Source organism: Pinus tabuliformis, chromosome 1_1 (assembly GCF_031772625.1).
Source record: "Pinus tabuliformis cultivar Carrire ecotype Pingquan chromosome 1_1, CPIR1, whole genome shotgun sequence".
In the NCBI taxonomy this organism is placed as follows: Eukaryota; Viridiplantae; Streptophyta; class Pinopsida; order Pinales; family Pinaceae; genus Pinus; species Pinus tabuliformis.
In genome coordinates, this window is record NC_142297.1 from 459,476,422 (window position 1) to 459,493,971 (window position 17,550).

The window sequence follows — 17,550 nt, forward strand, 5'->3', positions numbered from 1 at the left end:
CCTCTTTTCCTCCCTCTGGGACCATGAACTGAGGCAAAGACCCTCTTGCTGCCCCAAAAACACAGATTTTCCTTCTCCATAGGATTTCTAGTGTCTGCAAGTTTGTTAGAAGGTTAATGCTTTGCTTTAGATCTCTTCCACCATGCTCATTTCTATCTTTGCAATAAGTCTTCTTCCATGCTTTCTCTCCTTGTATCATTTTTCAGCCTTTACTTCCATAACTCATAATTTAGACTAGCTTGATGCAAAATTCTATTTTTTGATGTACTCATTCCCTTGCTTGCTTGATCTCATTGGTTTACTGTCAGTTCTTTTGCAGCAGATCTCTTCTCAGAGTAGGTCAGCCTATCAGCCATCACATTCTCTCCCTAATCCATGTTGGCATCATGGCACAGTTTTGGAGCTGTGGCACAGGTGTTGTCCTTGATGACAACTCTATCTGGTGACAGATCTCAGTTCAGACTTTCAAAATGAAGGAAAAGACATATACGCAGGTTCATCTAGACAAAGGCATGTATACGTGCGGGTTAAACGTTACAAAGATGCGTATGCGTATACATGCACTTTCACACAAGGAAAAGCATGTATATGTTGGAGAACTTAATTTTGGTCTATGGTAGTTAGTCTTTTGTATTTGAACCTATGATTTTGGACCATGGTACCTCGTTAGAAGTGTTGATCCCAAGTATTGGGTCCATGGTATTCTTTTATTATGGTTTTGGACTGTGGTATTGTGAAAGGCCTAAGACTATAAAAGAGGGAGGAGATCATTTGGCAAAGGATCATCTGAATTAATTGAATATCTAATATGTGCTAGATCTGAAATATTGGTGATTGAGGTTATGGTGCAAATTTGGATCTGAATGAAGGAGGAACCTTAGCGCAAAGAGAAGGATAAGTTCTATTGAGGGGTCATAATCTTAAGGCTTGAATGATAGTATCTTTGTATGATTTTGATATGTTATATGTGGCACATACTTGATCTATAAATCTAGTAACCTAGGTTAATTAGTGTCTGAATATTTGAAAGAGCAAATTATCCTTTATAGATCTGTACGTAGGTTCAATGAAGCAAAGGCGCGTATACATGCTGGTTCAATGAATGAAAACAGTGTATACGTAGGTTGTTCCAAACATAGAAGCATATGCATGTAGGTTTCAGGTTGTTGAAGTAGCGTATATCTTTTTAGTTGTGATCTAGCTGCTTCTGTTTATTGCTGCAGTGTTCTGGGTTCAGAATTTGGTGTGTGGTTATTGTTATTGTGTTTTGGGTATAGCTGTCAGAGAAGTATCTACTTGATTCAGTTCTAATTGGTGAAAAGGAGATTGTTTGATGTAGAAATTCTGATGATTGATTGATGTTCATGGATCTAGTCTGAAAATTTATGAAACGTGGTCCCTGGAAGAAAGAGAAGGTTGTAGCCTTCTGTAGGCTAGCACCTACGTACTAGTATCTTGGTTAGTGCAGGAGATAAGGGGATTGTAGCTCCCTTCCAGGAGAAGCTGAAAAATGAGAGAAGGTTGTAGCTCTCTGCAGGTTGCAGGCTGCGTACTGGTAAAGGACTGCACCCTTACTTTGTAAAAAGAAGTTTCTAATTAAAGGAAGATAGAGATGAATTGCAGCAGGTGGTTTTCAAACACATTGGGTTTCCACCTTATATCTTGTGTTCTTGTATGTGATTGACTTCTGCTCTATTTTGTTATCTCTGGTTACTAGTTATTTGATACTAATACACAGCTTAATAATCAACTTCTGAAAGATAAAGTAAATTATAAGTTTGCATTGTATACGTGGGTTTCCTTCTACATAGTTGCGTATATACGTGGTTTTAAGTAACTGAAGTAGCGTATATTATCTGGATTTGAAAAAGGGAATATTTGACTTGATAACACTGATTCACCCACCCTCTTAGTATTATTTCCAACAATTGGTATCAGAGCAGGTCCTTCTGAAGAAGCTTGATCGCTTGAAGAAGATCCATCATCATGAGCAACTACGAGAGAGAAGCATCTATCAGGCCATCGATATTTGATGGGACAAACTTCGTTCATTGAAAGGTAAGAGTTACTGCCTATCTTCAATCTCTTGGTACAGAAGTCTGGGATATCATAGATACAGGGTACACTTTTCCATCAGCAACTCCTACAGATCCGGCTGAGAAGAAGAAATATGAAACAAATGCAAAGGCTGTCAATACCCTATTAGTATGTCTATCTCAATCAGAATTTGTCAAGGTTGTGCAGTATAAATCCGCAAAAGAAATATGGGACAAGATTGTTCTGAGCTATGAAGGAGATGAACAGGTAAAACAGGCAAAACTTCAAACCCTCAAAATTCAGTATGAAAATCTCCGAATGCACAATGATGAAAGTGTGGCTAACTATTTCCTTCATGTAGATGAGATTGTTAATTGTATGAAAAATTTGGGTGAAGAAATAAAAGAGCCTGTTGTGGTTGAATAGTTTCTAAGATCTTTGTCCCCTAGGTTTGAATCTAAAGTTTCTGCAATAGAAGAAAAGGAGAATCTATGAAACCTTACCATGTCTCAGCTACACGGAATTCTAATTTCTTATGAAATGATTAAAGGAGGACCATCAGACAGGAGAGAAGTTGCTTTCAAGGCTTCAGGCAAAGGAGATTACTATGAGTCAGGACACATGTTAGAAGAAGAGGAGGAATCAAATTTTGTCAAGAACCTTCAACGAGGTACTGGAAGATTCAGAGGTAAGTTACCTTTCAAATGCTTTGCTTGTGGAAGAGTCGGTCACTATGCTACCAAATGTCCTTATAAAGATAAGCTTGATAAAGGAAAGGAACCTGTTAGATGGAACAAGAAACAGAATAAGAAAAGCTATTACACTCATGAAGACAGTGATGGACTTTCAAATAGTGATGAAGATGAACGAGGTAATAATTATAAACTTTTAATGGATTTTGAAGATGATGATTACATGGATGCTATAGATGAAGAAGGTTTTTATGAAGATATTTCTAGACTTAAAATATGTTTAGAAGAGAAGAATGTGATCATTGATACTCTGCAATTCCAACTTGCTGAAAAAGAAAAATTTCTTGAGAAGTTAGAATGTGAAATTGTTGGTCTTAGAAAAGAGATTGAGAAAACAAAGGCTCTTAATCTTAAATTTGTTAACGGATCTGAAACTCTGGATGAGATTATCAATGTGCAACATTCTCCTCTAATCAAGATAGGTATAGGGTATAATGGAGAAGCATCTTAAACATCCACCTCCAAAAGTTATCTTGATGTAGCAAGGAGCGAGCAAAGGCCTAATAGAAGTCATCAGGTAAGTTAGGGACAATTTACCACAAGAATGAATAAAGACTATCAAGAAAATTGGGGGCAATCTACTTTAAGGACAAACAGAAGCCACAATCAGCCACAGGTAAAATCTTCCCAATTTGCCTCAAGAATGGATGACAATAGAAACTACAATCATTTGACTGGTGATCGCAGGAATCTCTTCAATGGCCAATGTTTTTCTTGTCATAAATTTGGTCACAAAGTAGTTCAATGTGTTGCCTATAAGACAATCATGACTAGAGAAGCTCAAAAACAAAGAAGTATGACTGGGATCACGAAAAGAACCTACAATAACTTTTCTACTCTTGAGAATGAAATTCAATGTTCTATTTGTAACAATTTCGGTTATGAAGATTTTGAATGTAGGAGCAGGTTTCGGCAGATAAAGGAACAAGCCTCATATCCCAAAACATGGAGAATGAAGGAACCACAACCAGAGAGATGTGGTATAGCCTTATATGTAGAAGGGAAAGAAAATCAATGGTACATTAACAGTGGATGTTCGAAGCATATGATAGGTGATAAAGAAAAACTTCAATCATATAGTTCTTTAGAAAAAGGAAAGAAAGTTTCTTTTGGAAATGATACCCCTACAATCATAAAAGGAAAAGGCACTGTTCAGTTGAAAGAAAAAGTCAAAGCTAGAAATGTTTTGTATGTTGATGGCTTGAAGCATAATCTACTGAGTGTCAGTCAGATGTGCGATCAAGGAACTGAGGCAATATTTCTATCAAATGGATGTAGTGTTCGTGATCTTGATACAGGAAAAACAGTGATCAAAGGCATAAGAACTCCAAATAATTTATACATTTTTGAAGAAGGACAACAACAATGTTATTTGAGCAAGAATGATGAACATTGGTTATGGCATCGGAGGTTGGGGCATCTAAGCTTTTCACAGATAAGGAAAGCATCCAAATACCGGGTAGTTCATGGTCTTCCAGACATCAGAATTCCAGATAATACAATATGCAAATCATGTCAGTTTGGTAAACAAACCAAAACTAACTTCCCTGAGAAGGAAGGATCAGCTAGCAGGCCTCTTGAAATAGTCCATACAGATGCATGTGGTCCATCTAGGAAAAGGTCACCTCGAGGAGAAGAATACTTTTTATTATTCATTGACGACTTCTCCAAGATGGCTTGGATAGGACTTATCAAACACAAAGATGAAGCCTTCGAAAAATTCAAATCTTTCAAAGCCTTGGTTGAAAATGAACCAGACCACAAAATTAAGTGCCTCAGGTCTGATAGAGGTGGGGAGTTTACCTCAAATGAATTTTTTGATTTTTGTGAAGAACATGGAATAAGAAGGGAATTCTCTACAACTAGGACTCCTCAGCAAAATGGAGTAGTGGAAAGGATGAACAAAACGGTTCAAAAAATGGCTCGTGCCATGCTTGATGAGTCTGGAACTCTCGCAACCTTCTGGGGTGAAGCTGCATTTGCTGCGGTTGTTATACTCAACAAAACAAATGTCCGGGTGAACAACATTGAAACTCCTCATGAGCTCTGGTATGTTGAGACTCCTTCAGTAAAACATTTCAAAAATTTTGGAAGCAAATGCTATATTAAGAATAATGATGAACATCTCGGCAAGTTTGAACCTAGAGCAGATGAAGGCATTCTCCTTGGTTATTCTCCCCACAACAAAGCATATAAGTGTTACAATAAAAGACTTGGAAGAATTTTTGACAGTATTGATGTAGTGGTTGATGAAGAAGGAAACATTCCTAGGCAAGTAAATTATGAAAATATCAAAGAGGATGAAGACCATCCTTCAAATCAAACAGATGATGAAGAAGAACCTCAAGAGGCACCAGAGGAACAGATAAGGTTAGAAGAGAAGACTCCATCTAGGTACGTTCAGAAGAATCATCCAGAATCTCAAATTTTGGGGCAGAAAGAGGCAGGTATAGAACAAGAAGAACAATTGCAGAAGCCTCAAGCTATTTGGCATTGCTCTCCTCCACTGAACCACAAAATGTAAAAGAGGCATGCAAAGATGAATGTTGGGTCAAGGCAATGGATGAAGAACTTGAGTAGATTGAAAAGAATAACACTTGGGAGTTGGTTCCTAGACCAAAAGATAAGAATGTCATAGGGACAAAATGGATCTTTAAAAACAAGTTGAATGAAAATGGGGAAGTGATTAGAAACAAGGCCAGACTTGTTTGTAAAGGGTATGCTCAACAAGAAGGAATAGACATTGAAGAAACTTTTTCTCTCGTTGCTAGACTTGAGGCCATCTGAATGTTCCTTGCTCTCTCAAGCTTTCAGAAGTTCAAAGTATTTCAAATGGACATGAAATAAGCTTTTCTGAATGGAGACTTAGAAGAAGAAGTGTGTATTGAGCAACCAGATGGCTTCATTCTTGGGAATGATCCAAATCTTGTATGTAGACTAAAAAAGGCTCTCTATGGTCTTAAACAGGCTCCAAGGGCTTGGTACTATTGTTTGGACAAATATCTTCATCAACAAGGATTTTCAAAAGGATCAGCAGATAGCAATATTTATATAAAAATTAAATGACAAATTGCTAATACTTGTTGTGTATGTAGATGATATTATCTTTGCCAACAATGAAGAAGCTATGAGTCAAAGCTTTTCCTTGGTGATGCAGAAAGAATTTGAAATGTCTTTGCTTGGAGAACTGACATATTTTCTTGGATTGCAAATCCAACAAAATGAAGGTGGTATCTTTTTGTCTCAAACCAAGTATCTCAAGCAGAACTTGAAGAAATATGGCATGGAAGATGCAAAACCAGTATGTACCCCTATGGTTACAGGATGCAGCCTCAGTGCAAATGATGAATCAGTAGCAGTGGATCAACCAACCTATAGATCCATGATTGAAAGTCTTCTTTATTTGATAGGTACTCGACCAGACATCATGCATGTAGTGGGAATAGTTGGAAGATTTCAAGCAAATCCTAAGGAAACCCATCTTAAGGCAGCAAAGAGATTTTTCAAGTATCTTCAAGGAACTCAAAACTATGGCTTATGGTATCCAAGAGATACAGATCTCACTCTTCATGCTTATACAGATGCAGATTGGGCTAGAAGCATGGATGACAGAAAAAGAACAAGTGGTGGTGCATTCTTTATGGGTTCCAGATTAGTATCTTGGTTCAGCAAGAAACAGAGTTCGATTGCTTTATCTACAACTGAAGCAGAATATGTGGCTGCTGCATCTTGCTGCACTCAACTCCTTTGGATGATACAAACCTTGCAGGACTTTCAAATCACTTGTACACCACCTATCTCCATCTTATGTGATAATACAAGTGCAATCAGCATTTCAAAGAACCCAGTCATGCATTCAAAGACTAAGCACATACCGATGAAGTATCATTTTCTCCTTGAACAAGTGCTGGAACAAAAGGTCAAGTTGGAGTATATTCCCTCTAAGGAAAAAGTTGTTGATGTACTCACCAAACCATTGCCCAGGGAAACTTTGGAATACCTCAGACAGAAGCTGGGAGTAGTTGATGCATCATCTTGCTGTTAAATCTTGTCTGTTTCAGAGAAAAATGGGTGTACATGAGTTGCATGAGGAGGATCCGCGTACATACGCCGGTTTGTGTAGAGACAATCGCGTATATGGAGGCTTGATGGATATCAGTGGGGACAGAATCTGGTTGAAGATAGTCTGATATGGGTCTGACAGAGACCATCTGGCACAGGTTTAAGGGGATAAGATAAACTTCTAATGATGCATTGTTGGCATTATCTTAGAAGATTTTGGTTCTAGTTCACAACTGTTGTTGGTTTCAGGTGGAACAAATACAAAGGAAGAACAGAAGGAAATCATGGTTGCTGATTTGAATGGCGATTGACAGATGCTGCTACTACCAGTTATTAGTGACTTTCATAAGTCTTGCTCTAGATATTTCGTCTCTATGTCATGTATCTCTTTTATGGTGTCAAGGTCATGTAATGGCCTATCTTGGTTTCCCCACTATGCCTGGGATGAAGATGTAATGTATTTGGTCTTCATATGTAATTTTCTGATGTATCCCCACTTGGTTGGGTGATGGATGTATGTATTGAGTCTTTTGGTGATAGGAAGGTCTTTTATGATGTATAAGTCATCATTCTTCTTGAAGAACATCTTTTTGCAGATCTTGCCTACAATCAGGGGGAGCATGGTCAACACAGCAGAGGAGAGATTTCAACATGTACTCAGGGGGAGCACAACCCTTTGCCCTTGATAACAAAGGAGGAGAATGAATTTTATGATCTTGAGGTTGCCATCAAGTCCAAAGGGGGAGATTGTTGGCATCATGGCACAGGTTTGGAGCTATGGCACAGGTGTTGTCCTTGATGGCAACTCTATTTGGTGATAGATCTCAGTTCAGATTTTCAGAATGAAGGAAAAGACATACACGCAGGTTCATCTAGACTAAGGCATGTATACATGCGGGTTAAAGGTTACAAAGGCATGTATGCATATACACGCACTTTCACGCAAGGAAAAGCACGTATATGTTGGAGAACTTACTTTTGGTCCATGGTAGTTAGTCCTTGGTATTTTAACCTATGGTTTTGGACCATGGTACCTCATCAAAAGTGTTGATCCCAAGTATTGGGTCCATGGTATTGTTTTATTATGGTTTTGGACCGTGGTATTGTGAAAGGCCTAAGACTATAAAAGAGGGAGGAGATCATTTGGCAAAGGATCATCTGAATTAATTGAATATCTAATATGTGCTAGATCTGAAATATTGGTGATTGAGGTTATGGTGTAGATCTAGATCTGAATGAAGGAGGAACCTTAGCACAAAGAGAAGGATAAGTTCTATTCATGGGTCATAATCTTCAGGCTTGAATGATAGTATCTTTGTATGATTTTGATCTGTTATATGTGGCGCATACTTGATCTATAAATCTATTAACCTGGGTTAATTAGTGTCTGAATCTTTGAAAGAGTGAATTATCCTTTATAGATCTGTATGCAAGTTCAGTGAAGCAAAGGCGCGTATACACGCAGGTTCAGTGAATGAAAACAACATATACGCAGGTTGTTCCAAACACAAAAGCGTATGCACGCAGGTTTCAGGTTGTTGAAGTAGCGTATATCTTTTTAGTTGTGATCTAGCTGCTTCTGTTTATCGCTGCAGTGTTTTGGGTTCAGAATTTGGTGTGTGGTTACTGTTATTGTGTTTTGGGTACATCTATCAGAGAAGTATCTACTTGATTCAGTTCTAATTGGTGAAAAGGAGATTGTTTGATGCAGAAATTTTGATGATTGATTGATGTTCATGGATCCAGTCTGAAAATTTATGAAACGTGGTCCCTAGAAGAAAGAGAAGGTTGTAGCCTTCTGTAGGCCAGCACCTACGTACTAGTAACTTGGCTAGTGCAAGAGCTAAGGGGGTTGTAGCTCCCTTCCAGGAGAAGCTGGAAAACAATAGAGGCTTGTAGCTCTCTGCAGGTTGCAGTCTGCGTACTGGTAAAGGACTGCACCAGTACTTTGTAAAAAGGAGTTTCTAATTAAAGGAATATAGAGACAAATTCCAGCAGGTGGTTTTCACCCACATTGGGTTTCCACCTTATATCTTGTGTTCTTGTGTGTGATTGACTTCTGGTTTGTTTTACTGTCTTTGGTTACTGGTTATTTGATTCTGATACACAGATTAATAATCAACTTCTAAAAGATAAAGTAGATTATAAGTTTGCATTGTATACGCGGGTTTCCTTCTACATAGTTGCATATATACACGGTTTTAATTAACTGAAGTAGTGTATATTATCTGTATTTGAAAAAGGGAATATTTGACTTGACAATACTGATTCACCCCCCTCTCAGTATTATTTCCAACAATCCATGCCCTACAGGTTGCCCAAAGATCACTTCAAATCTGCCTTAGTTTTCTGCATTTTTCCATAGGATTTCTTCCTCTCTCTCAATCATCTCTCCCTCTCCTAGTGACCCTTGGTGGGCCCTAGGTGCCATGCCACATTATCCCAACTTTCATATACCTTTTCCACCCACTCTCACACCTTCAAAACCTTCAAAACTACTCTCGGCATCCTCTTGTATACCTCCTGTAGATCCCTTGTGTCCTATAGATTTTCCTGTAGGCTTTCTTTTGAAGGCCAAGTGTGGGAAAAGCCTCCAAAAGGCCACCCAAGACCTCCTAGGACCCATCTACACCATCCTACATCTCCTCAAACCCCAAAGTCACCCTTGAACACCACCTATTCGCTTCCACCTTCACACAATAAAATACATGCATGTCAATTTCACATAAAAATACATAAAAATCCAAAAAGATGTTTTTTGCTCATTTACTTCTAGAAATAGCTTGAGTAGATGTTGTTTACTTCCCTGAGTAGGTAATGGCATTCATTTCATGGTTTTCATAGTGCTTTCTACAAAAGTAGGATTATTTGGTTAAGTGGGGTTTGCTAGGTTTACTTTACATTTCAGTCTTTTTCTTTCTACAATTAGAGTAGCCTCTGTAGAGTAAGCTTTCTTTTCTTTCATCACATATAAAGGTTCTTCTGGAATCCATAGAAGTTGGCTTGAGCTCCTAGTGATCTTGCACTAGCTGACCAAGTGACAGCATGCAGTAAGAACTAGTACTTGTGCATGCAGCACCATCACTTCCAAGTTTGTTACGTACTACCAGGTTGATAAGAGTAAAGTAGGTAGCCCAGGAATTGCAACATTATTTCTACAATACTGGTGCTCACCACTTTTTGGTGTCGTTTCCAGGGAAGCATCAGAGTATTTTGTGATTACTTCTTTCTTCTATTTTCTATCGCAATATTCTGCTAAATAGTTTACTCCAGCAAAAGTAGAATATTCATTTCTTTCAGTTTCTGCATTTCCTTACTTTCCTTTTCAATTCTGCAAATTTCATTTCAGCAAGAGTAGGCTAGTCATTTCTTTCAAATTTCTGCATTTCCTTGCTTTCCTTTTCAATTCTACAAATTTCATTTCAACAAGTTCATGTCAGTAGTTGCAATTTGTTTTGTTCAATCCATTTCAGTTTTGCAGGTACAATTAGTGTTAAAAAAAACAAAAACTAACTAAAAAGATTTCCTTTCATGGCTTGTAGGAATAGAGATAATTCAGGAAAAAAATTTCCCAACACACCTCACATAGCCAACCTTCTCTCTTCATCGATGGCAGTTATCAAGAAGAACCTTTAGGTGAACAACTAGAGATATTTGAAGAACCTATAGGGGAAGAAGTAGAAGAAAACATCCCTCCTGAGCCAATGGCTGAAAACATAAATGCTATGGGGAATGGAGAGAGAATAGAGGGTTCCTTTCCCATTAGGGAGACCAATGGAGACACCAAAATGAAGAATATAAGCCCTTCATCCCTAACTCACTTCCATGGTTTGACTACAGATGATCCTGACACCTTCTTGTTTGATTTTGCTGTCATCTGTTGAACTTATGACTATGCAGAAGACAAGCAAAAGTTGAAGCTATTCCCTTCTACTCTCAAGGATGCAGCATTGCGTTGGTTCATGGGGTTAGCTGGCAATAGAATCACAAATTAGGCTCAGATGTAGCAAGCCTTTAATGACAAGTATCAAGACTACTGCAGGTCAAAAGATACCAAAGAAGAAATCTTCCAAATGACCATGGGAAGTGATGAATCCTTGGAAGATTATGAAGAAAGGATCCAGCTTAGTTACAAAAGGGCCAGGTGCACACTTGACCCTGAATCTCTGAAGTTAGTCCTGCTCAGGGGAATTCTGGAAGACCTTCTAGACACCCTCCCTCTACTGGCCGAGGGAGACATCTACCAACTATCTTATGAGGACATAAAGACTATTTTTAGAAACCATTCTAGAGCAGCTAGAAGGAAAGGTAGGGGGAGTCAACCCATAGCCAGTACCTCCTCTTCCAATTCAACCATTAAATGTGAAACTGGAAACATGCTGGAAGACTTCAAAAGTGAGATGCTGCAGACTCTTGCCATGCAAATGGATACCTTGCATATCAAAAGAAAACAAGAGGAAGTAGAGAGAGCTTTGGCCATCATTTTTCCTAGATGCACCAAGAGGAATCCTAGGAACGAATATCCATTGAACTCTATAGAGGTTTGTTCAGTCTATGAAGAAGATCATTATACAGATAAGTGCCCTTCCTTTCCCAGACTTAAATCTATATACCAAGGGGCCGAAGGAGCTACTAAACCACTCTATTTCATGAACCAAAGGAGACCGCATGGACCTAGACCATACCAACAGGGGATGCAAGGGACATCTCAGGCATACTACAACCTAAACCAAGTCACTTCCATACCTTCTTGCAGCCCTCCTACTCATCTTTCCTGGTCCACGCCTCCTCCTTGGTCCTTCCCATCTCAATATCATGCCCAACTAGCCGCTCATTCATTTCAATCCTATGTTCAGCCGCAACCTCAATGGAATGCATCTCATTAGGGGTGGAGGCCCCAATACAACTCTCCTCTTGCTCTTTTGCCTCCACCACTTGCTCAACCACAACCATTACCTTCTACTCCAGCAAGGCAATGCCAAATGCCTACCCAGCCGAACCTGAACCTGAACAACAGACATGCTCAGCAAGTATATAGTTAAGAACCATCATGCCCAACTTATGTTGTGGAGATTCAGGAGATTAACCTGCAATCTGGGAAGGTTATCCCAAATAGCTAGCCTCCACCTAGGGAGATTGAGGAAGATAAAGAGGAAAGTGAAACTAAAGCAATTCCACCCTTTCCTGAGAGCTTATCTGGGATAACACAGCCTACCCGAGAAGAAACTGAAATTCTGGGAGAATTGAAATAGTTATGTGTGAAGGTACCACTTCTCCAAGCCATAAAATATGTGCCTATCTACAATAGGTTGATCAAAGAGAAGTGCTTTAGGCATCCAGGAAGGTGCAAGAGAGATGCCCCAACCATCAATGTCATAAGACAACTACCCGACCTGATGTTGGGGTAGGTGATCTGTCCGAAATATCTGGACCCTGGAAGCCTAGTAGTTGATGTCCACATCAATGGCACCATGATCCCACATACCTTGATTGATTTGGGAGCTGCCATTAATGTGATGACAAAGGACACAATGCTCAAACTTAACCTCTAGGGCTCCTTGAGGAAGACCACGACAGTACTGCAGCTAGCAGATCTCTCCACCATGACCCATGAAGGGATTGTGAAAGATGTGATGGTCTCCATTGATTCTTGGGAGTACCCTACTGATTTCTTAGTTCTCCAGCCGAAGGCAAAGCTCACTGGGTATCCTCTCATCCTGGGAAGACCCTAGTTGGCTATTGCCAATGCCTACATCAATTGTCAAGCTAGGAACATGACCATAAAGAACGAGCATATGTCCAAGCAGTTAATCCTATACCCTCCTACCCAACCCTTGCTAGAACATGATCTACCTCCCTGGTTGGAGGAGGAGGATGAGGATGAGGTATATTCTGCACCAATTTTTTCATTAGAAATTGCCATGGGGGGAAAACTACAAGATGAGGATGATATGATTGAAATTTTTGATTCAGAATCCACCCCTACTGTCTTACCATTAGAGGACATAGTGAGAGAAATAAAAAACAACCCCGTAACTAATCTCGGTGTGGCTGACCTGACCTCTCTCCGTGTTAAGAATATAGAGTTTGTCCCAGAAAGAACCTTGAAAATCAATCTGTCCTTGTCCACTTCCCAGGAGAAGGAGCTGTGCAACTTATTAAGAAAACATTTAGATGCCTTCGCCTGGAGTTATAAGGAGGTGAAGGGAGTGTGCCCTTTATTATGTACTCATCATATATACATTAAGGAAGATTGCAAACCAGCCAGGCAACCTCAAAGGAGGATGAATCCAGCACTTAAAGACATTGTTAAGGAAGAATTGCAAAAATTACTCGATGCATGATTCATCTACCCCATCTCTGATAGTGAATGGGTCTCTCCTTTGGTGGTAGTGCAAAAGAAAAATGGAAAGTGGAGAATCTGTGTCGACTATTGGGAATTGAAAAAGCCACTAAAAAGGACCATTTTCCTTTGCCTTTCATAGATCAAGTGTTAGATGGTTTGGCGAGGAAAATTTTTTTCTCCTTCCTAGATGGGTTTAGTGGGTACAATTAGATTTAAATCAGCCCGGAAGACCAAGATAAGACCACTTTCACTTGTCCTTGGGGTACCTTTGCATACTGGGTCCTTCCTTTCGATTTGTGCAACACTCCAGCCACTTTCCAAACAGCGTTATTGAGTATATTTTCAGAACTCGTTCATGATGTAGTGGAAATATATATGGATGATTTTACTCCTTATGGTTTTGACTTTCAGAAAGCTTTATCTAACCTAGGAAAAGTCATAGACAAGTGTATTGAGATGAACTTGTCCCTCAATTTGGAAAAATGTGAATTTTTTATGATTGAAGGGACTGTGCTAGGTCATGCAATATCTCAACAAGGATTGCAAGTGGACCCCAACAAAATTGCCACCATCCAAAGGGTCCCACCTCCTCAAAAGGTGAGAGATGTCAGAAGTTTCCTAGGCTTAGCTGGGTATTACCGAAGATTCATTAAAGATTTCAGCAAGCTAGCCTCTCCTTTGTTTGGCCTTTAAGGTAAAAATGTTGAATTCATATGGTCCGAGAACTGTCAAGAAGCCCTAAATACCTTTAAGAGAATGTTAGTAACTGCCTCAATTCTCAAAGGCCCAAACTGGGCCCTACCCTTTCACATTCACACAGATGCCTCGAACAAAGAAATAAGAGCAGCCTTTGGACAAATTTATGAAAAGTTGCCTTATGCCATATACTTTATAAGAAAATTTTTATCAAAGGTAGCGTTAAATTACACAGTGATCGAGAAGGAACTCCTAGCTATTGTGCATTCTTTAAACAAATTCAGACATTATATCATAGGCTATCAAACCTTCGAGCACACTAATCATGCTACAATTAGATATTTGATGAAAAAACTAGATGTAAATGCTCACATTATTAGATGGTTGCTTTTACTGTAGCAGTTTGATCTAACAACTATTGATAAGCCTGGTAAAGAAAATGTTGTTATTGACTTTTTGTCTAGAGTAAATTTGCCTGCAGGTGAAGAAGGAATGGTGGATGACCAAATTCTAGATGAACATCTATTTGTTATTTTAGTATTCTCTCCATGGTTTATATCAAACTACTTGGTTTCATCACAGTTTCCACCACACCTTTCCTCAAAAGAGAAGAGCAAGATAGTAAGGAAAAGCACCCCTATCAACTGGATTGGGGGTAATCTCTTCAATCTTGGCCCAGATTAGATCTTGAGAAGATGTGTCAAGGAGGAGGAAGTCTTTGACATTCTCCTAACCTGTCATGACAGGCCTTGTAGAGGTCATTTTGCAGCAAAGAGAATTGCCTTCAAAATATTGCAAGCAGACTACTATTGGCCCACTCTTCATCAAGATGTGAGGAGATACACCAGCAATGTGGATCGATGTCAAAGGATGGGGAAGCCTACTCCAAAGAATGAGATGCCCATGCAACCTCAAGTGCTATCAGCCCTCCTTCAAGACAGAAACAATACATCATTGTGTGCATCGATTACTTGACAAAGTGGGCAAAAACAAAAGCAATCAAAGAAGCAATAGAGAAAAAATAGCTGATTTTTTTAGAGAAAACATATTCTACAAGTTCGAGTATCCAAGAGAATTGGTCATAGATCAAGGCAGTCAGTTCACTACCAATTTGATTGAAGACCTGCTCACACATCATAAAATCAAGCATAGGACTTCCACCCCTTACCATCCACAAGCTAATGGACAAGTGAAAGTCACTAACAGAGCTTGGGAAGGAATTCTGACCAAGATAGTGAGCCACAATAGGAAAAGACTGGGCGGATAGATTAGTTGAGGCCACCTGGGCCTACAACACAACATGGAAGACCACTGCAGGGTTCACACCCTATGAAATGGTCTATGGGAAGAAGGATTTGCTCTCAATAGAAATTGAATTCAAAACATTAAGCATGGCAGCTCAGCTGGACCTAGACCTTGGCCATGCACAGAAGGAAAGGCTACTCCAGCTTAATGGATTGGATGAACAAGGATTGCAGGCCCTTCTCCACATAGAGGTAGTTCAACTTCAGAGGAAAATATGGCATGACAAAAATATCAAGGAGAAGTGTTGAGATTGCAACAAGATGATGGAGCTTAGTGAAAAGAGTCGCCTTCACTAAGTGGGCCCGCAGGCTCTTTTTGGCGCAAGTCTATTTTTAGACATATGGATCCTGTCTATGGATTGCAGGTTGTTGTTTATGGATGATTGGTCAAGTTGGGAAAAATAGATGGACTTCTATTTTTGATCAAAGCGTGAGTGATCACAGTGTGAGTGATCAAAGTCTATTTTTAGACTGGCTGTCAAAAATAGAAAAGTCAAATATTATTATCTCATAATAATATTTGGACTATAAACTTGATCTTATTCTCTTCGAGCACTTCAGTTTGAGCTACAAAGGTGGCACATGCAGCTGTCAGAAGGAAATACGCTTTTCTTGTGAGTCAGTTGAGTTGTTGCATGCATGACTTCAGTTAGAACTCAATCAGTTGAATTTGGTGGAGTTGATTGTGGAGTTGATGGAGTTGTGTTCAGTTTAGCTTTGTTAAACTGGTTGTATTTAGTCTAACTGGCAAATAGACTAGAGATGAGTTGGGTGAATTAGTTATTAATTAATTCACAAGTTATTAACTCATAATACAACTAATGAATACATCAGTTAACTCAGTTGCATGTCAGTGCATGTTCAGTTCAACAGGGATAGGTGGTAGAGAATCAGATTGCTATCAGTTGTGACTATAGTTGTGCACCAGATCTTGCACAATCAAGGGATTGAGTATGCCAATGATTTTTCTCACGTATTTGCCCACATTATAGCTTGTGCTCACGTCCAAAAAAGTGCGAGTGACTATTTGCAGGTGAAAAACGAGTTTGGTGAGCCATTCTCATCAGTTCTTGAGCAGGTATTGAGCAGTGGAGGCAGACAAGCAGTGGAAGAGATTTGGAGATCATATCTGAGCTGTTGTGTGTAACAGAGGTGGAGATACCTGTGAGAAGTATTATGCTGTGGAATGTTACATGAATCAATCATTAATATACAGATAGTTGGGGTTTTTAGCGAGATGCTTTCCCCGGGATACATACTATGTTAATGTGTGAATGCTCTTGATGTTTTATTGTTATTGATGCTGCTATATTGATGATCAACGTAGAGGAGCTTATGTATTGTGTATGTTTTCCGCAATAGTACATGATCAGGATAATTGTTGTGGGGAAAAATGCCTATGCAGGACGATCCTATCCACCTAAGGTGTGACGGTGCCTTAGCAACAAACAGAAGCAGCTATTCTAGTATTCTTCCTTTATGAATTAAGAATGAAGAGAGATAGATGGACTAACCAGTGTCTTCCGTTTGTCCCTCGATCTGATTTCTCTTCTCTTTGAGAGGTCCCAGCTACTTGCCTTCTCGCTCGCCCAGCTTCACCAAGTTCCTGCAAGATCAAACAAGGGTAAAACTACACAAAGACATAGATTCACATTCATAACTAATTCAGGATTAGAAATAAACTAAACGTACTAATGCAATCATACATCAAAGACACATCAGCATGTAGGAGAAACTCAAATAGCTTTATTGATGAAATAAAAAGGTTCAGGAGGAGATACAACCAAGAGAGTTCCAATCCAGCATCTACCTCCCAGCAAACGAAGTTCCTATCTTCACCTCCCTTCAAAGCATTAAGCACCCAATGATCTCAATCTCAAACCAACAACAATTCTTTGCAATAACAAAATTCCAGCCTCTAGATCCCATGGAGAAGAGATCCATATATAGATGTTTGGAGAGAGGATGAGTCAGCTTGTGATCTGACTAGTGTCCTCTCTCTCTGTCAGTTCTTGTTTCCACTTGGAGACTAAGAGCCTCTTACTCATCACTTAGTCGAACTCATCAGGGCAAGTGTCATGGAGGAAGATTCTGGAAGCTTCCACAGTCTTTACACCTCGCACAAGAGACCCTGCCATTTGTCATTTCCCGCTCAACGCACCCTGGTAGTGCATTTGGGTGCGTTGCAACGCACCTAGCTAGTGTACTGGGGTGCTTTGCAACGCAGGTGGCCAGTGGAGCCACTGAAATGATCCCCGATTTGACTGTTTTTTAGCAGTTTCTGGTGGAGAACTTCTGTGAATTGCTGTGGTTTGCTGGCCTTGTTCCTCTAGGGGTAGAAACAACATGTTTA